The sequence below is a fragment of the Lissotriton helveticus genome, chromosome 5_1 (assembly GCF_964261635.1).
Source record: "Lissotriton helveticus chromosome 5_1, aLisHel1.1, whole genome shotgun sequence".
Classification (NCBI taxonomy): Eukaryota; Metazoa; Chordata; class Amphibia; order Caudata; family Salamandridae; genus Lissotriton; species Lissotriton helveticus.
This window is the reverse complement of record NC_136065.1, coordinates 167,387,336-167,414,067: the sequence shown is the minus strand read 5'-3', so window position 1 is coordinate 167,414,067 and position 26,732 is coordinate 167,387,336. Positions and strand designations below refer to the sequence as shown.

The following is a 26,732-nucleotide window of genomic DNA, read 5'->3' as shown; positions in this document are numbered from 1 at the left end:
TTTCATGTTTTTTTCAGGTTACAATGATTTACAAGAATCAACTGTATTTATGGTGTGTTATGAACTGTTCATGAATTGATTATGAGTACTTGACATATTAGGAATAAGTACGCAAAAAACACATGCTTCTGGCACCATCTTAAAAATTTAGACCCGCTCATTTAATTTACCGCTTTTCGAGCATTTTTTATTATAAAGGGCAGCACCTTATTTTGAGTACATTTGACTTTCCGAGTGAGGATTCGGCACATAGTATCTTTTTTGTTTCTATGTTAAGAAACTACACGCTACTCCGTTTTCTATTTTTGCCATTCGTAATCAACGCGTATCACTTCCGGGTTAGGAGTGATAACACCCGGCACTGTCGAAAACACCGCACATCACTTTTTCGAACCTGCGGCATGGTGATTCCACTAAGCCGCCCGATGAAACTTTACGAACTAGGTGAGTGTATCTCCGTTCATGACGGAACCCTTTGACAATGCTGTTACGAGCATTTTTGAGCTCACACGATCGGATACTGGTACTTGGGTTCCTTTTTCCAGAACGCGGTCTGTGAACCCTGACGACACCGCAAACCTCTTGGACCTGATTCAGACATATTTACACAACAGGTATGGTTGTGGTTACGATATTGATAACTTTTACAACGGAACGCAATCTAGATGTAGTAAATTAAGAGCATGACGATCACATAATTTTTCTCAGGTCATACACGCGGGGTTACATGCTTCGAGCGGACAATATTAATTGCTTTTCAAACTCTCGACAGTGTTAGAAGGTACGATTTCTGTTTACTAAATGTTGAACAATGGTGTTTTCTAAAGAGTGGAGGTCAAATAGCAGCAATTGTGCAGAGGTTGTTTTAATTTAATTAATTCACAAGAAGGCATGAGAGAGTACACGCCATGAAGCGTTTTTTGCAGTGCATTTTTAAAGTGTTTAAAATAATATGGGTTACAATTTGTTTGATAAAAACAATGTGCAGATATGGTTTTGTAAATATGGTCATGAATATATGACAGTCGTGTATCTATGGTAACGAATATATGACAGTTGTGTTTATTTTCCTTGACAGAGAATTAATGCCCCTGACGAAGGGCACAATGACCGAAATGCATTGGGCCAAGTATAATTTTGACATTTGAACATCAGTAACATTGTGAAAAAATAATAATTACAACCAACTAAATCGAGTGTTTCAATAAAACTTTATTTGAAAGTACAAAGCATTAAGGAAATTCTTCAGTGTTGTGTGCATTTGAGGACTTCATTCCCGGTTGGAATGACGCTACCATATTCAATATTTTTATGCAGTCAGAGCAGCACGTCTTCCTGGTGCACTACAGTCCTTCAAAATAAAAGTGCAGGAATGCGGCGTATCTACAAGATACGCCGCATTCCTGTCCTTCTCCCCTGCACCAAACAGCAGCTGTGTGCTAGCGCCGACAGTGGGGATTAAAGGCATTTTCCTCTTCCTATGCATGCTGCAGAATGCAGTACGTTTCTGCAGCACCCATCGAAAGAAGAAAAAAACATTTCTCCTTGTCATGCCTCCTCACGCCAATCCTGAGGAGGCTTAGGATTCCGACGCATTCCTAGCTTTACAAAATGTTGTAAATCTGAGAATGCGCCAAGTTCCATGGATGTTGCGTGGGAACACTCACTGTAACACCCATGGAACACCCCATTCATGCAGAGCTATGTGTGAAAGGAAAACATACAGGATGATTTTACATGGCCGTGTAAATATAAGGAAGCCCATTCCGAAGCTGATGCGTCAATAAAAGTGACCCACTGGTGGAGCCATGGGCTTGTAAATATGCCCCTATGTTGTTATTGAAGGTGCCAATGATAAAACAAGATCATTTCAGAGAGATCTCAGCCTGCTGGGTCATACACGCTGCCTTTGCCGCAAACTTGTCAGAAGTTCTTGCGAGTCTTGTGGCCAAAACTTAATGCAAGACCATCTGGTTGCATCAGAGTTGAGTTAGCAGTTTATGTATGTTGCTGCTTCGTCCCTAATTTAAGGTCTGTGTGTCAACAAAAAGAAACCTGGTATCCACTGTACTGTATAAAAAATCTCATCAAATCAAAATCTTAATATTAAGTTGCATCTGTTTGGTGCATGCACATTTGTGAGAAACCCCACATTATTAATTTATTATTTATAGACCATTCCACAATATTTTCGCAGCAATGCAGACATTCCCGTGAAATGTACCCAAAATTTGTGTGCATGACAGATAGTTTTGTGTTTGTGTGCTCCTACTGAAAACTAATGTATTCCCAGTCATTTCAGTAACTAATTGTCATTTAACCCTCTTGACGTCGCTGTAATTAGCAGCCATATGATTTTGATTAACCTTGATAATTGAATGACTGCAGATGCCTTTTTTTGTCTTTCTTCCTCTGCTAAAAACATCTGCCTCTTAATTATAGCATATTTTCCTTTAGCACTTTTAGATTGCCAGTTTCCAGGATTTTATAATGTGTTATTCTAATTAACATATAAAAATGAATGTAGGTGTATTTCACAAAGTGGAGTGTAAACCACAGGTCACCCGTGGGCACGTTCCTACATGTTTTTGTAACTTCCAGGGCAGAGGTCTTCAAACTGTGGGGTGCTCCTCCCTGGGGGTGTTAGACAGTATTCCTAAGGGGGTGCTAATGCCTCAACAAGTTCTTGTAAATGAAGATGGCCTGGTAGCACAACTTTTTTTATTTGAGGCATTTCCAGGCTGTCTTCATTTACAAGCAGCGATTGAAGTGCTTATGAAAACTACAGGCACTGTGATCCCGAGTGCCTGGTGGGGGTCAAACATGTATCATAGACTGGGATTCAAGTCAAAAACCTACTCCTCGTTTGTCATACTTTCCATGTGTGCTGCAATGTACGGCACACATACAAAGTGGTTTTTGTACTGGAAGATGCCCCTCCCAGCTCAAAAACTATGACTTAGAGAGCGCAGATACCCTTGCAATATGCCGCAAGAGTCTCTGCGGAGGCACCACATCTTAGCAGATATGGCGCTGTTCTACTATTTCCCTTTCATGCAACGCAGCGCAGCAACTTTAATTTACAGAAACTTTAGCCGCTGCGCTGCATTGCACGCCTTCTTAGTAAATCTGCCCCTCCGTGTTTAATATAAAACAAGTGATGCAATTAATATATTTTAGTAATGGCAAACACATGAAGAATTGAGGAATGTGACAGGCACTACTGTAAGGTCTTGCTTAAATCCAGAGAGTGATCAATTACATTTGAACTCTATGGTGAACAGGGTTTAGACAGTATATCATTTAAAAAGTAGAATAGACAGACATTTCTGAAATTAAATAGCCTTACACAAATATAGTGATGCACAAATATTGTTGAAAAGAATATAGTTTTTGAGGTAAGTAACATTGTTGTAAATAATATTGATGTTTTAATACCACTTTAACTATTACATGTGCTAAAAATATTGCTTTTCAATTATTTTAATGTGTTTTGGTTTATTAATTGTAGGTGTTACTTTTGTTTATATAAATGTTATTAATTATTTTTAAAATATAGCTTGTAATTTTAAGTGATTTAGATTTTTTTATTAAGTAATACATAATTGAGAATTGTTTAATGGATTTCATTATGTCATTTATGTAATACTGATTTATTTTTGTTATATGTAATTTATGGGTTTTTCCGTTTGTAGGGGTACAGGGTGGGAAGTTAAGTAAGTAATAGCTCATTAACAATTAATTATTATTTGTTAATCAATTATTTAATTGGTTTCTAATTATGTAATTTTTGGAATACTTATTTATTGTACCTATATTTTAGTTGTGGGCTGCTAGGTTTGTAGGGGTGTAGGGTGAGAAGCTAATTAAGTAATAATTAATTAACAATGTATTATTAAGGGGTAATTAGTTATTTAAATGTTTTGTATTTATGTTAAATATGGAATACTGATTTATATTACTTATATATTAGCTGCAGGAGGCTAGGTTTCTAGGGGTATAGGGTGGGAAGTTAGTTAAGAAATTAATTGACTATTAATTATTATTTGTAAATTAATTATTTATTTGATTTTTAAATATGAAATTGTGGAATGGGAAGTTAAATAAGTAATGATTAATTAATAATTAATTGTTTAATTTATTCAAAATATGTAAATTATGAAATAGTTATTGTTTTAGTTATATTTTAGGTGTAGGCTGCTAAGTTTGTAGGGTTCTGAGTGGGAAGCTAATTAATTATTAACTGAATACCCATTATTTATTAATTTATAATTCATTTTTTATTGAGTGGTAATTATGTACATTTATTAAACGTTGTTACATATATATGTATTTTATGCTAATTAATATTATTTTATTATTATTTTAATTAACAGTTTAATATTTTTTCTACTCCTATGGGTTTACTCATATATGTAATGTGTTTGAAATTGGTTTTTTTCCCTACTCTTTCTTACACTGCAGTTGTCATAGTGAAATGATCCTCTTTGCAGTTTAACACTTTCCCACTGTTGCGTTGTTTGGAGGGGGAATAGTAAATTTCACTACTACGAAATCCAACACTTTCCCTACTGTTCCAGAGGCTGGAGTGGGAATAGTATATTTTACCATTCCAACACTTTCCCTACTGTTGTGCTGACTGGAAAGGGAATAGTAAATTTCACCTGGACGAAATTCAACGGTTTCCATACTGTTGCACTGACTGGAGTGGAAATAGTACATTTTATTCCTCCAAAGTCCAACACTTTCCCTACTGTTGCACTGTTTGGAGTGGGAATAGGAAATATTGCCCCTCCGAAAATCAATGCTTTCCCTACTGTTGCACAGACTGGAGTCGGAATACTACATTTTACCCCTCCAAAGTACAACACTTCCCCTACTGTTGCACGGTTTGGAGTGGTAATAGTAAATCCTCCCCCCCGAAATCTAGCGATGTCCCTACTGTTGCAGAGGCTGGAGTGGGAATAGTAAATTTCGCCACTCTGAAGTCCAATGCTTTCCTACTGTTGCACTGAATGGAGTGTGGATAGTAAATCTAACCCCTCTGAAGTCAAACAAATTCCCTACCATTGCATAAACTAGATTGTGAATAATACATTTAATATTCTTAGACTCCAGTAGTTTTCATATTATTTTTTAAAAAGATGTTATAGCATTAATTGTTCTATATTTTATATTATTTGTTTTTATTTTTTAATTTATTTGAATTTTTATAATATTTTTTGTATATTTTATTTATTGGCTACATTAAACAATATATATTTTCTTATTTAATTGTTCATATTATGTATGTTTTTTGTGTGTATGTAAGATATATATGTATATATATATATATATATATATATATATATATATATATACATATATACTTATTTTACATTATATTAATTTTATTTATTTTATTAATATTTTATGTAAATATTTTCAAAAAGTAAAAAATTTACTCACATTTATTGCTGCAAATATATATATATTTTAAAAATAATCAATATATAGAGCAAAATAAATAATTGTATTAATTATATTTTATTTTATCATTATTCATTATTTAAGTTTTATATAGCACTAGCTCAAACCGACATCTCTGCTCTTACTTTCTAAAAGCATATGCTTCTAGGCATTCCTGCATGTTGTCAGGCTGAGCCTGTGTGAGCCCAGACAGCATCTGGTTTTCCATGACTACTTAGAATATATCCTGCAAAAGCCATCTACAGGATTGCAACACCTCTGTAAACCAAGGGTACACAGCCAGAATGCCTGTGTCATTTATCAGCTTTTGAGTAGAAGGCTCAGGCAAGTGCTCTAGATGTAAGAGGCTCCTATGAAGCATTTATTGCTAAGAATTGCAATTCAGTCAGGGTACATATAGGAAAAAAGGTATTCATCAAGAAAGGGTGTCCCGTCCATCAGAACGTCAACCGTACCCACTACCTTCATACAAGTTAATCTTCTCATATAAGAAGACTCTGGGGCCGATTTCGATCAGAAGGGCACCGAACGTGATACTACGAGCTGTATGTGTGTTTTCCGCCCGACTCGTACAGCTGTGTGAGTGAGCTAGTACGATACGAGCTACTTGAAAATCACCGACCGAGTCGTTCCCGGGTCAGAACCACCCCGTACAACTTGGCCGTAAGCTAACCCCGTACAACTTGGCCGTAAGCTAACCTTGGCTGCGATTTACGACCGAGCCAGTACGATGCACACGTCAGAGAGCCGGTGTGAGCCGAAGTGTCCAACTCGCAAAATGTCTGGGAAATTGCCTTTGGGGGTCCACGTCGGACCCCCTGTCACCCGCAGCCCTACGACTCGGACACAGGGGGAGACCCAAGAGTCTCCCCAACACAGGCATGGTATGGATGGCACCGACGCATACTCACTGTAGGGGGCGCCCTTGCACGAGACAAACCCATTCAGTCAATGGGAGCCCATGGGAACCCTTGTACGCATCGTACGACCGGCTTCCATTGACTTCAATGGGAGTCCGACCGAACCGAGTCCGGCAGCATACGGCCGCATCGTACTCGCTCGGTCGGACTGCAGGACTCCGGCTCGGTCGGAAAACACTCCGGATCCGGCTCGGTCAGGAAGCTTTCCGACCCAGATCGGAATCGGCCCCTAACAGCCTAGCCTGCCACTGGACTTTGAAGCTTGTTTCTAAAGGCTTAGAGAGTCTTGTGTGAGCTTCTGTTTCCTTAAAGATTGGCCACCAAAGGTAAACAACCTTTACAACGCAACTTTTACCACGCAGTGCCTTTACGACGCAACTTTTACAACACAAACCATTACAACGCATTGCGCTGGGGGGCGCTCTAGGATAGGGAATAGGTTTAATTTACTGTCCAACACCTTCCCTACTATCCACGGGGACTGGAGTTGGAATAGTAAATTAAACTATTCACTATCCAGCACCCAAAAGCACTATGCGTTGTAATGGTATGCGTTGTAAAACTCGCGTTGTAAAAGCATGCGATGTAAAAGCATGCGTTGTAATGTCATACATCCACTACCAAAATGTGCTCTTCTGCCGAAGGTGCCAATCCAGTCAAGAAATCTAGCAGGGTCCTCAAGTGTCAGCTTATACTTCAAACCGTAAGAACATTCATTTTCCTCCATTTGAGGATCGTGCATGAGCCTTTTAGAAAGAGGAGAACCCACAATTCATCACCTGCTCTACTACTATTGCCTTGTGTGGGCACTATGGTTCGGGCTTCTCCCAGAACAAAGAGTCCAAGCCACCAATTTTGCAGTAGATGAACCAGAACAGTTCACCACAGTCAGAAGTTGTCAGATACTAAATACTGCAAGATTGCCCACTCGCCTTGACTAATGTTGTCTGCTGTAACAACCACAAGGTTACAGTACACCTGGTATCTAAGAGCAAAAACCCAGAAAGCACTCTTCATTCGTTTGGTAATTTACAGGAGTTCAATTCTGCATCAAACAAGACGGTTCTGGAATGGAAGGAGTATATGTACTAGACTGGTGGAATTCTATATTCTTTTTGGAGTGTTTAAAGATTGTGTAATGCCTTATAGTAGCCAGGGTCCTATTAACCTCTAGAGCAATCTGGCAATGCCCAAAGGGCTAATCTGACAGGGCAGTATATGGGCCATTTATTTTTACTTTTGCTGATTATGGGTTTTATATTCTTGTGGGCCATGTTTCATTGCCGTTTCCCTGTTATTACTACAAACATTGCCTGCCGCAAACATAAATGCAAGCAGTCTTCCATACCTTGCAAAACACTGATACAGAGTGAATTTACAAGTTCAAATCTGCCTTGGATTGAAAATGTGGGCCTCATTTTTAGCTGTTGGCTAATTGGGGCACTCTTAATTTAGTGCCCAAGTCATACATGTAGAGTAAGAAAGCAATCAGTGATAAGTAAGCTAGAAAACAACTGCAAAGTAACAACTGATTAGTTAGGTTCATGATCCAGAGATGTCTACATGAGAATAGTCCAGCTGAGTTCCTCAGGATTGTTATTGGAGCTATTTGTTCATCAGAAGCCTATCCACTTCTTTTTTGAAGGAGGTCGTCAAGGGATTAGACCTGATAATGGGTGGCAGTGCCTTCATATTCTTGGGGGGGGAGGGGCTCAGCCAGAAAAGAAGTGGTTGTAAGTTATCTTTTTGGTGAGCTTCTACGGTTTCAGTACTAGGGAATTACCACTTCTTGAGGAACGACTTCCCCTGAAAGTTCTAGTTTATTGGTCAGCGTTGGAAAGCGCAGTATCTGTGAGGCCTGCACAAATAACATGTCACATTTGTACTTCACTGTGAACCAAACACCCCAGTGTAGCACCTGACTCTCAGAGGGTGGCGTTGCAGAGCAGTCTAAGGCTTACTCAAGGGAGGTGGTGTGGGCTAGTAATCAGCATTTACAGGTACGCAGAAATAACACTCAATAATTTATTTTCCAGTCTGTACTTTGCTTTATAAAAGTAAGGGTATATTTATTAGACACACACACTACTCAATACTATGCACCAATTTACAATAATACATAAGCTGTTGAAATTACTTTTTGACATTGCATAACATCTCCACCCCTCCCGCAGGGGGTGTGGGGTCTAGTACCACCACTCCCATGTTTGCACATCATCTTGCCCCCTAATGCAGTTAGTTGAACATTACCTGGAGCGAGGGCCCTGCTCACTGGCACCATCCCAGTGGATGACCCACCCCATTATCTCAACCAGCATTTAAAATAGGTACACCTACTGTGGTGACACATAACCCTAACTGAGCATCCCATACTGACCATGAAGTATACGCCTCTACATCTTAGGAGCTAACAGTCTGGGTTCTTCTTCACCTAACGCAGCAGCAAGAATTCATGTTTAGGCATCCCTTTAAAATGAGGTACTTATTAGACTCAATAACATTTATAATGCATTGCAATTACAACCTCTAAAAGGCATCACAGATGAAATCACAGGATTAAGCAGAGCAGAAACAGACACCAAACACCAGACATCAGACACCTAAGCAGGAATGTCTAGCAACATAACCTCTCATTTCTTATGACTTCCCATTTAACATGTGACTTACAGTCCCTCCATAGAAATAATATTAGCAAATGCACTTCTCATGATGAAATCACAGGATCAAGCATGTACAGCCAAACACCCTAGCAAGAATGTCTGGTAACATAAACCTTCAGTGCTTATGTCTTCACATTAAACATGTGGCTTTCAGTCCCTCCATAGGAACAACCTTGGCCAATGCATTTTGTAAAAATTGCATTAGTAATACACTTCCTGTGCAATTGCATCTCTTCGCCTCCAGGGGATGCCCTTTTCCAGACATCCCCAACTCAGCCCTTCATCCCTTGGTGCACTGACTGCACTCCTCAATACACCCCCAGCCGATGAACAAAAGTTCCAGCCCAGGAGGTGATTCAATGCTGGCTGGGCCCTTGAGGGGTTATTCCTATTAAGCCCCCGGAGACTTAGGGCCCCATTACGATGGCGGTGGACTTAGTCCACCCACTACCGTCACAGAAAACAGGAACGACCACCATAGGCGCGGAGGTCCCGCTGGGGCAATCAGGATGCGACTGTCACCCTGGCGGTCGCACCCCCATCTTTTGCATTGCAGCAGGCGGTGCTGCAAGCAGCACCCACCACAATGTAAAAGTGGCATGTCGTGCATTGACATGCACAACGTGACAGGCACAGCGTGGTGGCTGCCACCTTGTGCATGCCAATGTAGGGGGGTACCATGGGTACCCCCCAATACCCCGGGGGCCCGCAACGAGCCCTCAATGCAAAAGACCGCATACCTTTCCATGGTGACATTGCCGCCATGGAAAGGCCCTAATCTGCCCACATCATAAAATGGCGGGCTGTGCCTGCTAGGCACCGCCAACATATTACGGGCCAGGACCACATGGCAAGCATTTGTAACGATTGCCTGCCGGTGGTAAAGCGGCAGACGGTCTTTCCGTCCGCCGCTGTACCCCCGCCAATGTAGGCGGGGGTAATTGAAGGGCAGCCGGACAAAGATGCTAGGTGGATCGCCACCGCTGGTCGGGCGGTGGCAATCCGCCTGACATCATAATGGCCCCTTTAGTGAGAGAACTTTTCCTCGTGGTGCTGGGGGAGACTGCGTTGCTCCTGCAGCTCCTCCTGCCCCTGAGCACTCACTGGGTGGTGACCCCTTTCTCCTGGGGTCACAACAAACAGAGAAAAGGTGTTTTTTCCCCCTGCAGGCAGGTCCAGGCCTGCAAGGCATTATGGGGCAATTCCTCGTTTTAATGCATAATAGATGAGCGGCTCTCCCGCTGTGCTGGGCGTTGGTGATGCTGATGGTCTTCCACCGCATTCTTGCCTTGTTGGGGGACCGGGTCCCACCTGGACCCCCAGGTAAGTCAACGTGGCCTGAGGAGCCCACCCCTGGCTGCTTCTGCTGCCTCTTGGGGGCACCCCGCTATCAGCATCGTTGGGGAGCAGCGCAAGGAGCCCACTGCGGCATCTCCCGCTGCCCCCCGACCGGCCAGCACCCTTGCGTGCTGCCGCAGGAGCCGGAGCACTTCTGGTCAGACACTGAGATTCCTGCCGGTCCAGGGGGACCTCGGGGGAGTGCGACGGCACTCCCCCTGTCTTCTTCTAGCTTCGGGGGAGTGTGGCGGCACTCCCCCCTCCTCCTCCTGCCAGCAGGGGCCCAGAGATGGGATCTTGGGCCCCCACACCAGCTTCACGAGGAGCGTGCCGGCGCTCCCCTACTTGTGTTCTTTTGCGGGGGCCAGGGTGGGCTCCTGGCACCCCGCGTGCACCTCTTCATGGGGAGCATGACGGCGTTCCCCGGCTTTGCTTCTGGGCATCGGACCCAGAGTTGGGGTCCCGGGCCCCTACAGGCTTCCTTTCAAGGGGGGCGACGGCGCTACCCGCCTCCTCCTCCTCACACGGGGCCCAGAGTTGGAATCCTGGGCCCCTCCCCCGATCTTCATGGGGAACGCGACGGTGCTCCCCGGTTTCATTTTCGGGAGGGGCCACGGTGGGCTCCTGGCACCCTGCGTGGGCACCTTCACGGGGTGACGGCACACCTCGACTTCACTTCTTCTGGGGGCAGCCCCCGGGACCTGACCCACCCCAGGGGCATCTTTGAGACCGGCGGCAGAGCCCCACGTGCTTCGTCGTCGGTCGGCCAGAGGTCAAAGGTCGCCTACCTTCTGGGGGGCATATCTCAGCCCCAAGGGGTCCGATCTTCTTGCTCCTAGTGGCACTTAACAGCCACCCTCCTTCGCCCTCCTTATCTCAAAGAGGACGCATGCAGCAGGGATCTGTCTTCACTGGCTCCCTGAGCCAGTGTTTCACCTGGTTCTCCTCCTGGGCCTCTCTTATCCTTGTGCAGAGGCCTAGACTTCTGCTCACTGGTCCTGGACTCCTCTCCTGGCGCTGTTCAGGATCCTGGGATATTCAGGGGGTTCCTCCATGCCGCCAGGCTCCAGCACCCTCTGCCTCAGCAGACCACACCCCAGAGAGCTTCTCTTCCTGTAAAACACTTTTTAAAGAATGGGGAAGTGGCTGGAAGTAAGTCTCTGTTTGTCCTATCAAACAGTGACACATTACTTCACTGCCCCTGCTCCCTCCTTACTGCCCAGGCTTCTGGGTTGGTTCAAGATGGCGTTGTCCGGGGGTTTCCTGCCACATGATCTCTGAAAGCCCCTTCTGCCTGTGCTGCCTTCTCTCCAGTGCAGCTTGATGCCTTGCACCAGGTGACAGCTGCTGATGGATTCCCCTTTAGCTCCACGCATCTTTTCTTCTTGGAGAGGAGGTTTTCGCCCTTGGAAAGAAGGTCATTAATATAGCCTGTCTGCCAGGGTCCGCCCCAGCCAGGCCCTGGTTATGAGCTGGGTCAAAGCAATATGACAGTTCTGGATGACAAAAACAGTACAGATATCTTGGACTCTGCAGAATACTTCTTTTCACACCTGTTACAGCGAACTTTAGTGTGTGTCTGGGATTTGTAGGCCTTAGGAAAGTGAAACAAGCCCATGTGCTCTACATCTCCATAGGAAAATAATAGAGTGAAAAACAGTAAAACCACCTGACGTTCCCTGGCATGTTTCTTTCCGCTGTATAAAGCCTATTCAATGTCACCACCCAGCTCTGCATAAGACCTGCCACACCATTCCATTTGTACCCTCTCCCGGGCTGCGCACACCATGAAGCGCATGTGTGCACACCCATGTACCCATGTGCCTAATATGTAACCAGCCCAGTGCCCCTTACTCCAGCTGCAGCGCAGCGGCCTAGTCAAGCCAGGGGGACACCAGTAAAATACACATGCAGTCCCTTTCATCATGAGTTCCCTGTGGGTGAGTCCCAACTTATGAGGCTCTCCCACAGTAAAAGCTCAACAAATAGGTGTCCAAAAAGGGAACAAATCTGGGCAGCTTAGATGGTCAGAACCACCTTCTAACAGTCAGGTAGACAGGAGTATTGTGGTGAAGGGCCTTGTGTGCCATGTAGGCAATTTTCAGCTGGATCCTTTCTTTAAACAGGAGCAAATTGAGAGGTTTTAGGCCTGGAGTGATGTCATCAAATTTTCTGGATCCTGTGATGAGCCAAAACACTGATTTCATCACAGCCCTTAGCAGTGCTAGCCTTGCTTTGGGTAGACCTGCAGGAGTAGCACTCCCGTAATCTAATTAGGAAATGACTAGGGATTGGACTGCGAATTGATCATCAGGGGGAAAGAAAGGATAGATTTTCCTTAGAATGTTGAGTTGGTAGTTGGCTCCCTGGTTGGTCGCGCTGATATGATCTTGCATATTCAGGTATTTGTCCAATGTTATACTAAGTAATCTAGTAGAGTCAATGATGTTGGGGGTGCAATTGAGAGATATAAGTTGTTTGAGTCCTTTGTCTATGGGGGCTGAGTGATTGTGGTGGGGGATCAAGAGGAATTCCGTTTTGAGTGTGTTGAGCTTGAAAGGTTGCAGGTTAACCATTGTTGGGGTTTTTCAGCAAGGTGCAGTTGAGAGTATTAAAAGTCATTAAGTGATTATATTTTCAACTATAATTGTGAATCATCAGCATACTCGTGATAAATATTTGAGTGCTTTAGAATTTCATTGAGGAGTTCCATGAACAGATTGAATAGCGTAGATGAAAGCGTGGATCTTTGAGGCTCTCCATTCGAGACTAGAGTAATGTCGGAGGGGAATTGATTGACTTTTATTCTTTGAGTTCTGTTATGTAAGAACGAAGCAGACCAGTTTGAAAAGGGACCAGATAGCCCCATCCTTGACTCCAGAAGGGCAACCATGCTGTCATGTTTGACCGTGTCAAATGTAGAAGAGAGATCAAAAATATAAGCAGGCATATGTTCTCATCAGGAAAACTCAGGGCATCATCTACAATGCGGGTTAGAGCTGTTTCAGTACTATGTCCTGTTCTGAAGCCAAATTGGTAGTGATCCAGGAGATTCAAATTTACAATGTGGTCACAGTGTTGCAGGTGTATGCATTTTTTAAGGAGCTTTGCTAGTGTCGGGAGGTTTCTAATGGGACAGAAATTATTGAGATTAGACTGGTCAGAATTTGGCTTTTTTAGAATTGGAATGACCTGTCCTATCTTTAGACAATCGGGAATCAGGCCCCGAGAGAGATGCATTAACAATCATAGTCCAGAGCGAGAGAATGGAGGATTTAAGCTCTTTGATGCAGGCAGGCAGAGGATCATTGAAATGGTTGGACGGTTTTAGTGATATTATTATCTTGAGTATGTTGGCTTTGTCTGGAAATATGAAGGCATTCCAAGTAGCATTGTTCTTTTTAGTAAAGCTGGATTGGGAGTTCTCACCAGATGTTGTACTGGGAGGAGACTTCGATGGGAATGGTTTAGTAAATGCTGGGAGGCAAGCTGCTGTTCTGATTCGAGCTTCTTAGTCTTTTCCATGAAATGGGTGGATAAGTTGGTTCCAAAGAGGTAATGCTCCCTTACCTTCTTAATGGGAATTAGAGTTGTAAATTGCTTGTTGTTTGATGAGTTCAAAACTTTTTATGGGTCTTTTAGCTTTGTCCAGTTGTGTCCTAAAGTATTCAGTTTTAGATCTTCAGATGTTTTTATTGCAGGTGCTTTTAGTCAACCTTAAGCGCTTGAGGTATGTGAAGGAGGGAGAGATTCTCCAAGATCTCTCAGCAAGCCTTAAGTTACACCTTTCCTCAATAAGGTTACAGTTGAACCAGGGTTTTGAGTATATATTTGGTATTCTTTTGAGCTGTTTCGGTGCAATTATATTGAGTATGTCTGACATGGATTGGAAGTAGTGATCTGTAAGATCATTAACATTCTTCATGTTTATAAGGGGTTGTAGGAGGTTGCTGCTAATAGAAGATAGCTCGTTTAGGTTGTTATTTCTATGGTCACTGTTCATTGGCTGGTTTTAAGCGATTAGCCGTGTCTAATCAGCATCTTTTCCAAGATGAGGAAGGAGATTAGTTAGTGATCAGACCAGTTGCAAGGGATATGGATTTCAATTGTATGACATTGTCTTTGGCGATGATAAGGTCGAGGGTGGAACTTTTATTACGTGTTGAGCCATTAACATGACTGGGTGAGGTTGACGTCCGAAAGAAAGGCCTTGAAGGTGTTCAGTATGTGATCATTAGAATTGTTCCTGTGAATGTTGAAATCACTCAGGAAGAACTAGTTTGTGGGTTGTTCAGAGTTTGATGAGATGGTCTCCATTAGTTGTTCACTGAAAAGTAGATTATTGCCCGTGGTGGTAGAGAGTGTGGAGAGTGCACACAATCGTATCATTGTTCCATATATCATTTCCTAGATATTTACAAGAAGACATTGGAGCAGTTTGTGCTTGGTTCAGGGCGATCAAGGAGTGCTAAAATGTGTGATATGCTGCCCCCAACCTTTCAATATCTATCCAATCTGATGATGTCATAGTTGGGTGGAAATAGAATCTCCACAATGGTAGAGGAGGTATGATTGAACCAAGTTTCCATTAAGATTAAGAGATTAAGGTCTTGTGCAAGGATGAGATTAGCGATTTCCGCTGCAGTTTAGAAGCATAGACCTGTTTATCAGATTTGGTCACTATTGGTGTATTGTCGGAACCTGTAATCATTTGCACTTTTTCATAGTTCTAAGCTTGAGCCTAGGTTCTCTGAGGGTGTTGGAGGGGATGGTCTGGATAGTGATCCGTAAGGGAGGCGAATCATCAAGAGTAATGTATTTTATATTATTTTTATTTTGAAGTTTTTGTAATGTTGTGAGGTAATAGAAGGGAGTCAATGTCAGCCTTTGATAGATGTTCAGTAACCCTCTGAGCTCTAGTAGAGGGATTGGGGTGAGGTTTAGATGTCCAGTGTATGATAGTAAGGTTCTCAATGATTGATGTCTCATGACAGGAGTCCAGTGGCCTTCCCACAGTGGGTAGTTGTATTGAATAGAATGTGGGGTTTGTTAATCTTAGTGGCCAGGATGGGGTTTCAGAGCTTCTTAAGCTTCGAGGTGGTGAGTATTAGGTTTTGGAAGTCCTTTTTGACTATCTGGAGGTCTCTATTGATGGCATTGGGTTTGTCCTTCAGGGAAGAGGATCGTAATATAAGTGTGAGAGTAGCTTGGTCGAGGGATGAAAGACGTGAGAGATCTCTCCAGGGTGAAGTGCCAACTGTAAGCGCTATTGTTGATGAAGGAAGAAATTGGAGCACTGAAGGGAGGATGAGGATAAGTGGGTGGGAAGCTAGGAGTGATGATAGGTAGTGGGAGAGGTTTACTAGGCTCGTCGGTGGTGGATCTCATGTGTTGCTGGGAGATCCTTGTGACCAGGTTAGGTTAAGTGGTCAGGTAAATTGCCCATTGAGTTGCAGAAGGAGTGGGGGAGGGAGAGAACTTGAACAAGGGAAGGCAAATAGTGGTCATGAATAGCTCCAGGTTGAGGCTGTTGACAGATTCAGAGTATGATGCATTAGTTTCAACCCCACTATGAGTTAAGTGAGGGGGCAGGACAGATTAGTGGATTGTGGGGGAGGGGCAGGAATCAACACTAGGAATAGACAATCTTGAATTAACAGCATCAGTTCTAGTGTTGCAAGAGAGAGAGTGGTCGAGAGGAGGTATAGATGATAAGATAGAGTTGGGACTAGGTGATACCAGTTTTTCAGTTGGAGAGCAGGAGGAAAGACTTCTGGGAACAGAGGCTGTATTAATCAACACAATGTTTTTGATCCTCAAGAAGATTTTGTCGAACTGCTCTAGATTCCTGTCAGATCACCGGATGAGAACGTTTCCGTTGTTTTAGAGTGACATGGTTGCTTCAGCCTTGAAGATCAGAGAGGGTATAATGGACATATGTAGACCATGAGGTGTTGTCTTGGAAGAGTGAATTCGGAGTATGGATGTTATTGCTCTCCTCTATTGAGCTTGTCTGTTGGTGAAGATTAGGTCATGAACCAAAATACCTTTTTGGGGACAAAAGTAGTAATCAGAGAAGTGCATTTCAGAGTTCGCTTTAAGTAGTTTGTATTTGAAGTTCTTGGTTGCGTTTTTAGATAGGTTAGGAGGGTAGAGGAACTTTAAAGCATTGCAGTCCACCTGTGCCAGTAAGCTATTGCTAGTACTGCAAGTGTATTGCTCCTTGGTGGCTAAAGGTACAGAGGGTTAGTGGAATAAAATAAAGGTCTGAGTGTTTCAATATATCTACTGGGAAGAAAACCTACTGCAGAATAAATGGTTAATTTATAGGGAGTAGATGCATAAGCGTGAAGCCGTCAGAGGATGTATATAGGGTGTAGAGGGAGGAGCGTAGGACCCTGAGAGATCTCCTAATGCAGAAAAAAATGTGAACGCAACAATGGAGACTCATGAGTGGCTGTGAAAAGGTTGTCTTATTAGGGCATGCAGATCCCTTCAGATAGATTAGTGGAAATCACCGTACCTTTACAAGATGGCTGCCACATTAGGGATACTGTTGTGTGCATCGAAGTCCTTCTTTTCTTTCAATGTGTTGGGGTGCCTTAAGTCCTATGTTGATTGTGTTGCCTGTGAGGGGGCCACAATTTTAGGGAAGGGAGCTTCTTGCAGGGAAAAAAAGAGATAGGTGGATCCCCAAAATAGAGGCCTAGCCAAGCCCAGTGAGGTCAACACTACAACCATCAAGCTCTGAACACCATCATAGCAACTGAATTAGGAATGTGTAAATTGGGCATAACTGAAAGCGCAGAGTAGAGAGGGCTCTGTGAGTCTGAGGTAGGCAGATCTTGAAAAAGGTGAAGGCTCCGTCATTATAACACCAGGGCAGCAGCGTCATATTAGATAAACAATTGCAGTGGGAGAGCTCCTATGTCGGCAGAGAGCAGCGTTTGAGCTCCGCAGGACACATGATAGCCAAAACAGATCTGCGGTGGGCGGCTGCAGCTCTTGACGAAGGCAGCTCAGGCACAAGCCAGCCCTCACCACCAGTCAGCTCTGGTGGGGGCAGTGGTTCTTGGCAGAGACAGCCTCGGGCCTAAGTTAGCCTACCAGCCCGCCCAGGTCAGCTGCAGCCAGAGTCGCCGGCCACAGAGGTGCCCAACTCACCCTCCGATAGTGATGAATAGGCCCAGACAGCCCTCAATGTCAGGTTGATCCCAGAGGGGAGCAGGGGTGCTCGCCAGATTTAACTAAAAAAGTTGTATTAGCTTTCTTTTGTGTTCACGCAGTCTTCAGGTTCCCAAAATGCAAGAAGCAATCAAAATGCAGTGACCTCTCCGTACTTGTTGGTGTTGGCCTCCTTCTCACGGATAATGCATTGCCAACTTCTTCTCTCATACTGACTTAAGGACATCTCACAAAGGAGTATTCATCCCCTCAGTTTCTAATCTCATGCAGGTGCTGAAAATGACTGTCCTGACTAATTGCTACACTACATCCTTCAAATAGTAAGCTAACAAAGCATGCCCTTTCTAAATGAGGACACCATGACTAATGCCTGAAACAGAAAAGAAAATTATGCACAGCAGGCAGAAATACAACTTTCATTTTAAACATGGAAGTGGGAACTATAAAACACTTGTAGTATAATGTATGAAATGATGTGTAAATGATTAATAAATCATGTATAAATAATGTAGACTATGGTTATGCGGGTTACAGATTAACACTTCATTAAGCACAAATAAATGATGGTGACTCTGCTTCACCAGTAGCCTCTGGTCTTGCAATACAATTGGAGAGTTCTCTGCAGGGAATTCACTGATGGGCAACACACTGATGAGAATTTGTAACAAGGATATCACGTTAGCAGAAGTATTGTATTCGGCATCATTACTCAATATAAAAAGTGAATGATTTGGTATTAATTAAAACATGTATCAGACACTTTTTGTTCTTTTTCTGCACACCTAATAAGCTGTGATTCGAATACTAGAAAGCAAGGTCATCAGAGCTTGATGATGCTGCGAGGGAACGATGCAGTCAGTTTTATTTCACTCTCTGTACTGGGTCACAAGCTCTGGGAATTCATTTGCGAATGAACCTCAGGCGAAATAATTCCATCCGCAGAACACTGTGCACTATTACTAGAAATGGCAATGCTGTTCTGCTCTGCAGATTAAATATGGTCGCCTTACTATTTGTGTCATTACACAAAAGTTAACAAACTGCACATAAAACCAGATCTCATTAGGGCTCTACAGCAGCGAGATAATGAGAATGGTGCAGACAGTTAAACCCCCCACTGCTGTGCCTACACTGCCCTGCAGATAACAGAGCATCATCACAGGAGCACCAGAATGCTGATCTGAAAGCACTTATAACCAAAAAAGTAATGGTTCTGATGGAGTGATCCACTGGCCTCCAGGTCTCAGGACCTGCCCTTCCACCACCACTCAATCCAGGAAGCTGGGCATACAGTTTGTGTCAGAGCTGTTTGCTCCACGAGTTAAGGCAGGGCTGAAAAGGTTCAATCTCTAGACTTCCTCACTTCACTAAATGTCCCCTTTATTCCAAACTGACCATGGGCTGGAATTAACCAAGGCCATTTACAGATCCCACCCAGGTTATTTTAAAATGTTCTGCTTTTGTGTCATAAAATGCTCATTGCCATGCTGCAAAGACTATTGAACCAGCCAGAATGTTCCTTAGCCTATGTATTTGAGACCACATATTCCCTGCCATTAAAGCAGCTCGCTGGCCTCCAATCGCGGAGTGTTGAACATTGCAACTGATCTGAGTTTAATCCATCATCATTCTTTAGCTCACTCCCAGACATGGCCATATGCAAATCAGTCTGACCCTGTGCCTCATGGGAACAGTCATGTCTTCCCTGGACCGGAAACAAGAATCCTGGGACCGGTTTCGGGTTCATAACCCTCATCAGCCAAGCTATCTTGAATCCAGTGGCAAAGTGAGCAAGGGACCCACGTCTGGGCATACACTGCCAACTTAGGGCGAACAAAGCAAAACCAAAGGGGATGATGGACGGAGTGTTGAACATTGCAGGCACTCACCCCCAGTCAACTGATCTGGGTTTAATCCATCATCATTCTTTAGCTTACTCTGCCACCCCAGTTCAGACATGGTCATATGCAAATCAGTCTGACCCTGTGCCTCATGGGAACAGTCCAGCCCGAACTGCCAAGCCATGTCTTGCCTGGACCGGAAACAAGCAACCTGGGACCAAATTCAAGATTCTCTGTATCACCCACAAAGCCTACTGAAAGAAGCCCAAAATACTTGACCTAACACAATACTATAACCCAGCCAGGAACCGTCTGTTGATTGATGGCGAACCTCATCCAGCAATAACTATTCAAGTGGGTTAAATACCCTCGGCCTTTCCCAAATATCCAAGCCCAATGACATAAGCTTCAGATAACTCCTGAAAACTGAACTATGCAGACAAACTTTCTAAACACTCTCCAGACTCTCAAGGGGTTTTAATTGAAGAACATCAGGTATGAGGACCGAAGATATTGGACATAGTGTTGCTCTACACCAGATTTTTAAGACAGGACACAGCCCCTGTCTGCACATATGGAATATATACGGCATGTTTTGAAACTCCTAAATAAATAAACCAACATACAAATAAGCGCATAGCATAAATAAATAAATACATTATAAAAATGAACCAGTTACTTATTAGTAATATTCATAATTCTAAGCTACTTCATATTCAACTTTTAGCCACCACCTGTGCCATACAAGAATGAATCCTTACCTTGAAGACTCATGGGGGATATTCATAATAAAATGTCAGAGCGCGGTGTTACTCCAAAATTGGTAACACTGCTCGGAATTTTTTTTTTAAGCGCAGGGATGCACCATATTTTCCAAGAACGATGCACCTCTGCATTTCCCTTAGCGCTGGTGCTAAAAAGGCAGCCTTGCACCAGCGCAGGCACCCTTGCACCATTCTCTAAGGGTGCCTGTGCCGATGGGACACCTTCCTGCATGTAAACAATCGTTAAAGGCGATTTGCTGTTTCTATGTGTGTTGCAGAATGCTGCACACATAGAAAGACCAAAGTGTGTAGAGAAATGAACAATGTCTCATTGTATCTCACCATCCTAAGACCAGGTTTTACCTGGTCTTAGTTTTTGGCACTGCCCCATCATTGTAAATAAGGGTCAGCGTCAAAAAGCAATCGGTGTTGCCGTGGAACGCTCACAGCAACCCCCATTGCCCGCCACTTTGCCTCAGCAAACTTCAGCGGTAGGGGCATATTAAGAATGTGGGGTTAATCCACCTAAAGTGGCTTAACGCCACCAGGTAAATATGGGGTAGAGAGCAACGCTACCGGAATGTCAGAAAAAGTGATGCTCCAGTGGCGTTAGGGGCTTATATATATGCCTTAAAGTTCCTTTAGCACTTTAAAGAAATTAGGAAGCATATCGGTGGTCTTGTGTAATTTACCCTAAATCATGAGGACCTACCAATCTTCCAGTGTTTGGAAAGCTTTCTTCTTCTCAGAATGAGGATTGAGATGAAAGGAAGACTGATGTTCGGCTCTTTACCATAAGCTGAATCCAGACCTTGATGGAAACCCACCCCATACAAGAGGATCCTAAGGATGGCTTAGTGATCAGGTTCCTTCATTTCCCTAATTGCCTAGCAGTTGTAAGAGCTGAAGTCATAGCCCATCATTAAGGGTGGAAGAGCGCAGCTTCGCCACGCTTTTCCGACACAGGAATAGTGTCTGTAAGGCTGAGCAAAAATGAGACACTCTTCATGTTCGGGTCAGGCAGCCAGGCACTGTACATGTGCTAAATACTCAGGTGCCTGGTGTCCTGAGTAAATATTTGCTTGGCTGAAGATTTGAAGGATTCGGGAAAGCAGCAAACTGTGCAGGAATAGAGAGACAACCACAATTTAAGCCCAGAAAGACCTCTATCTCCTTAAATATATATTCTGAATCAAGTGACCTGACTCTGTAAGAGCTTCGTAACCTGGGGGATGTTAGAACTGGGGGTCTCTAGTTGGCAGAGGAAGGTACCACTTTCCAAATAGGGACCCTTGCTTCTAGTCAGGGTAAAGAGGAAACCCTCTGAGATGACCCCTGCTCACCCCCTTGGTAGCTTGGCACGAGCAGTCAAGGCTTATCAAAGGCAATCTGTAACGTATTTGTACCAGCACTCACAGTAACACAGTGAAAACACCACAAACTGACTTCACAACAGTTTAGAAAAATAAAGGTATTTACTCTAAACTACACAAGACCAAAATGACAAAAATCCAACATACAGAGTTCAAGAATATGGTTTCAAAAGAGTTCTTAAAGTTGCAATAAAATAATCTACAGTTCCGTTAAAAATTCACAGTTGTGCCACGTTTAGCCAACAGTACTTTTTAAATGGGACAAAGTTCCAAAACAGAAACTGGTGCGGTGGAAAACAAGCGATGCGTCACTCCTGAGACCTTGGGGAGGCGATGCAACAGCCCCGCTGGATGTAGCGGGCGTGATGCGGTGACTCCGGTCTGTATGGGGAGGGATGCGATACCTTGTATGGATTCCGGTGCGGATTCCATAGTGAAAAAGCTTGCAAAGGCACGATGTGATGATCTTTGGAGTTGCGACGATCTCCGGGGCGACGATGCACGGACCAGCGGTGATCTTCCTCTCGCAGCTTCTCGATGCGATGGCTCTGCGACGACACTCGTAGCGACGTGATGCGGTCTGCAAGCAAACGGTGCGACGATCTCACCCAGTGACGACAGGCTCTGCGACGACACTTGCAGTGATGGTAATCATCCCACACCGGACTGGTGCGTCCTGCAAATGAAGGATGCAACGACTCTGGCAGCGGCAACAGGCGCTGCGACGAACTCGGCCTTCGTAGCGGCGGGAATTTCCTCGCACTGATGGGGATGCGCTCAGCAAGCGAGCGATGCGACAAAACTTGCAGAAACTCTTTAAAAGCTTGGTTTCCAGCTTCCCAACACAGGTACAACTTCCAGAGGCACCACAACTGGCCCAAGCACACTAGGAAGGACAGAACTCTCTCAGGGAAGCTGGGGGTGAAGTCCTTTTGTTCCTGTGACTTCTTAACAGGGAGCCAGCTCTTCTCAGGCCCTTGGAGAGTCCTTCAAGCAAGAGGACACAGCACCAAATCAAAATCCTTCCCCTCTCCTTGGCAGCAAAGCAACAGCAGGTCAGTCCAGCAGAGCAACAGCAGGACAGTCTTCCTTCGTCAGTTTCAGCTTTCTCCTTGGCAGAGGTTCCTTCTTGATTCCAGGATGATCTAATTTTCTGTAGCCAGGGCTCCTGTACTTATACCCCTAAAAATCTTTGATCCCTTTATGCAGGAGGACTCTGAGCCCGGTCTGAACCAGTTCTGGGTGTTCCTTGAGCACTTTGTTTTCCTGGCCTCTCCTTTCCTTTCAGAGAGAGGGGCAGGGTCGTCAGCCGCCCAGCAGGAGGTGGAGCCAGCATTGTGGAAGGCAGGCACAGCCCTATTCAGGCCCAGGTGCTACCCTCCCCCCCCACTACTCTAGATGCAGATGGAGCTATTCAGCCCAGGGATGGCCCACTCAGACTCTGGGAGCCACCCAGCCCCTGTCACTCACAAACCAGACAGTCGATTCACAAACAGGCCAAGGCACACAGAAAGGTAAATCGAAACGAGGTAAGAGGAGCACTCAAAATGTATTCTTAAAGTAAATATTTTAAGACTATCTCATCAAAGGATGCATCACCACGGTATTGTGTTGGCTGCACAATAGTGAAAAGGAATGATAAAGTAGAAGAAATCTACTTGTGGTGAGCACAGTTCCTACTGGGAAAGAGCTACCATTTCCAAAATTTTTTAGAAAAACGACTACTCATGACTTGATACAAACAATGAAAACCAAGTTGAAAATACACTTACTGGTATTTAATACTCAAACACAAACATTTATATGGCATGGATGCATTATTACATTGTGGTCATGTGACCTATGCATACATCTGTTCTATCTGCTGAGTGAAAAGCTATATTTGTACATAACCAATTAGATTTTTACTTATAACAAAAAGACTTCTTTTTGAATAACGACAATTTAGTAGTAGAGTTTGATTCTGTCTGAAATAATTTTCTGAAGACACGATGCCCAATGCATTTCGGGACCAAAAAGGTACCCTTCTTCAGGGGAGAAATCCTAAAACATACAAAGAACTAATCAGTAACATCAAAGAAGCGAAATGTTTTGAACATGATATGATCTATCTAAAAATAATGGACACGTCAGGGGGAAAAAAACAGACATAGTAGATCCATTAAATCAGACATAGTGTAGAGAAAAGCTCCTATGTGCATGTGGTTTAACAAATCACGTAAATGTTCTATACCATCCGGCACATAACAACATGTATTAACCTAACTGGACCTCATGATGACAATATATGTGTATATTACAAACATTTATATAAACCCATAAAACTAAAAACCATGACCGTAATCTGATGTGATCAAAAATAAATCTGGACCAAATTATACACGAAACATGCATATAAAAAAATGGTATATACATCCTTGTTTATACGGTTTAAGAAACACTTTAAATGCTTATATCACCTTCTTGCTAGCATTCTGTATAGAAGACCTTGTAAATTGGAACATGTCAACAATAGAGTGGATATCATGACATCATAATCTACAACATTAATAGTTTATACATATTATAACTGGTGCACTGTAGCTATTTACAATCATTGTGCTACGCTCATACCTTGTATCTGAATGTATTGCACTATGGGTGAACTCCTACTGAAATAACCACTGACGTCAGCTAAACTGGACTCGATAATAGGGAACCGCGCACACTTGATATCTAAGTGGATGAGATAGTGAGAAACCACATTATAGAATCCGTTTCTCTAAGTAAATGGTGCAAATCAAACTACACGATAGAATAGTTAGGTACCTGCAACACTCGACGTTGTTTCCAGAAAAAATCCGGTACTTTATAAAGATATCAAATTTTGCGTGTGCGTATTACTGTCTGGAAATCTGTCTCAATCTGTAAAAACAAACAAATATCACATACGTCGTCGTGTAACTAAATGTGCGTTACTACGAGAGAACGCATCATGGCTGCAGAATAACCTCAAATTTACGTACCTACAAATGTGTCACAGGATTCCCAAAAACAGGGTCTATCGTTACTGTGTGATGGTTAGAAAAGAAAATCTTGCGCGTAGAGGCGCGATCCTCTGTAAAAGTGCCACTAAAAAACAGAAAAACAATCTGTAGTCTTTTACTAATGAATACGTACGCAAAAGCATGCGAGTCTGAACTCAATTAACTATACAAAATGTACCTCCAAAAGATCATTAAACTAGCGGTAACGTGTCCAGTGTCTTCCGTCTAAATGGATGTTCGAAGGTATATCAAACCGAATCTACAAAAAATAATGAGTAACACGGAGTAAATTGAAAGATTTATTATCTCCTCAGTTTTTAAGAAAAAAATGTTAAAAGTGGAAAGACACATATCTTTCTGTTCGTAAAGTAAAAGATTACCTCCGCTACTAGATTTCCAACTGTTCCTGCAAACGCCAGTCCTTCTGCAAGTATTCAGGTAACCGTGGAAGGTTACAACACCGATATATTAAGAGTCCCCTCATTACAAAAAAACGCTAATAATTGTGGGAAATGAAGTCCCATGGTTGGTGCTTATTATAATGCCGTACCTAATACCGATGTTCAGGTTAAACACTACCATTAGTGAGTGTACATAACAACTGCGTTTGACAAAAATCCACATGAGTTACTACTGTTCGTGGTATTACCACAATGAATTGGTAATTGAGTCATCTCAAATTGTGGAGAGAAAGAAGGAAGGGAAATGTATGTTAACTGCAGTCAAAAATCGATGTATAAATGCTAGGAGATTCACTGCCGGCTCTTGGCACTGTAAATTATAAATCATGACGGTGCTAACTGAATATTTGAGCGTCATATGAGAAGATGCTTCCGATTGTTCTTATCATGGATATGTCAGCACTTCAGCCAGAACCTGTTCAAAAGAATAGCCTGAAAATATGATGCTCATACTAAGTGCGTAGGAATGAATTAGGGTTGTGTCTGTTACTGTTCTCATATCAGAGACTGTTACCCAGGCTAATAATGTAACCATAAAACATGTACACACTCACTAGTGAGTATAGATTATTTAAATCAAAAAATCTGTTAGGAATCTATTTACTACATAAATATTGTGGCTGCCCGAGTACATGTGTCTAATTGCGAAATAAATTTGCAACTTTACATGGTTATAACAAAAATTGTGTAATAACATTATGTTTGACATGCTTAAAAAACATGATCACGTATCATATTTGGAAATATAGGTATGCAAAGAAACCAGAAGAATTAGAGTACATGGTAAACAATGGTTGCCTGGACACAAGCCAGTATCATGAACTTAAAAGTGCTGAACTGATGTAGAGGTCCTTATTCTGGTCAGGAAATTTATACATGTCTGTTAGATACATACAAGTTGCTGAAATGACATATAAATCATAGATAACATCCCAGATCAATACGGTCGTTAAGACCATTCAGAATGACTGTGGATAAAAAGTCTATCCAGTAAATTTCACGCTGTAATAATTTGGCCGAATTGTCTTGACCCTCCTTTTTCGGTACCACCTCAATTATCTGTGCACGTAACTGCGCTATATTATGTTGACTTTCATCCCAATGAATGGCTAATGGGGTACTTTTGTTCTTCAACCGAATGTTGCTCTTGTGCTCTGTGAGCCGGATTTTAAATTTGCGTTCAGTTTTACCCACGTATAGTTTCCCACACGGGCATTTGAGACAATAAACCAGATTGGTACTATTACAATCCGATGTGTGTTTGAGTGTAATTTTCTTGCCTGTCATGGGGTGAGTTAGAATGTTGCCAATGATGATATTATTACAGTGTATGCAGTTTTGACATTTCATAGTTCCTTTATGGTCAGATTGGATTTGTAAGTTGCTGGGTGACCGGATTAAATCCATCAGGTTGCGGCCTCGTGTGTAGGCAAATATAGGTTTCTCCCAAAAAATTCCTTTAAATTCATTTTCATTTTGGAGTAATTCCCATCTTTTGAGTATAATATGTCTAATTTGATTAGCTGCTGTGGAGAATTTTGAAACAAAGGTGAATTCATGAGTGGATGTTTTGGAGCTGGGGGTCAACAGAGATTGACGATCAACTATGGCTAACCTGTCAATACATTGATCCAAAATTTCTACTGGATATCCTCGTTGATCAAATCTTTTACGATGAATTTTTATTTGGTCATC

The 26,732-nt window shown here is 42.9% G+C and overlaps 1 long non-coding RNA gene across 2 annotated transcripts in view; it reads right to left on the bottom strand.

Annotated features, from left to right (window-relative positions):
* Positions 1-24,663, bottom strand: part of LOC144753036 (uncharacterized) — a 131,813-nt gene extending 107,150 nt beyond the window's left edge. The window contains exons 1-4 of one of the 2 annotated variants that reach the window (XR_013594177.1): positions 24,556-24,663; positions 24,359-24,454; positions 24,164-24,265; positions 23,223-23,593 (exon numbers count right to left, since the gene is read on the bottom strand). This is a non-coding gene — a long non-coding RNA (uncharacterized LOC144753036). Of the gene's footprint in view, positions 1-23,222; positions 23,594-24,163; positions 24,266-24,358; positions 24,455-24,555 lie in introns of those variants that run through there. The other variant, XR_013594178.1, reaches the window with a different exon arrangement.
* Positions 24,664-26,732: the final 2,069 nt, after the last annotated feature.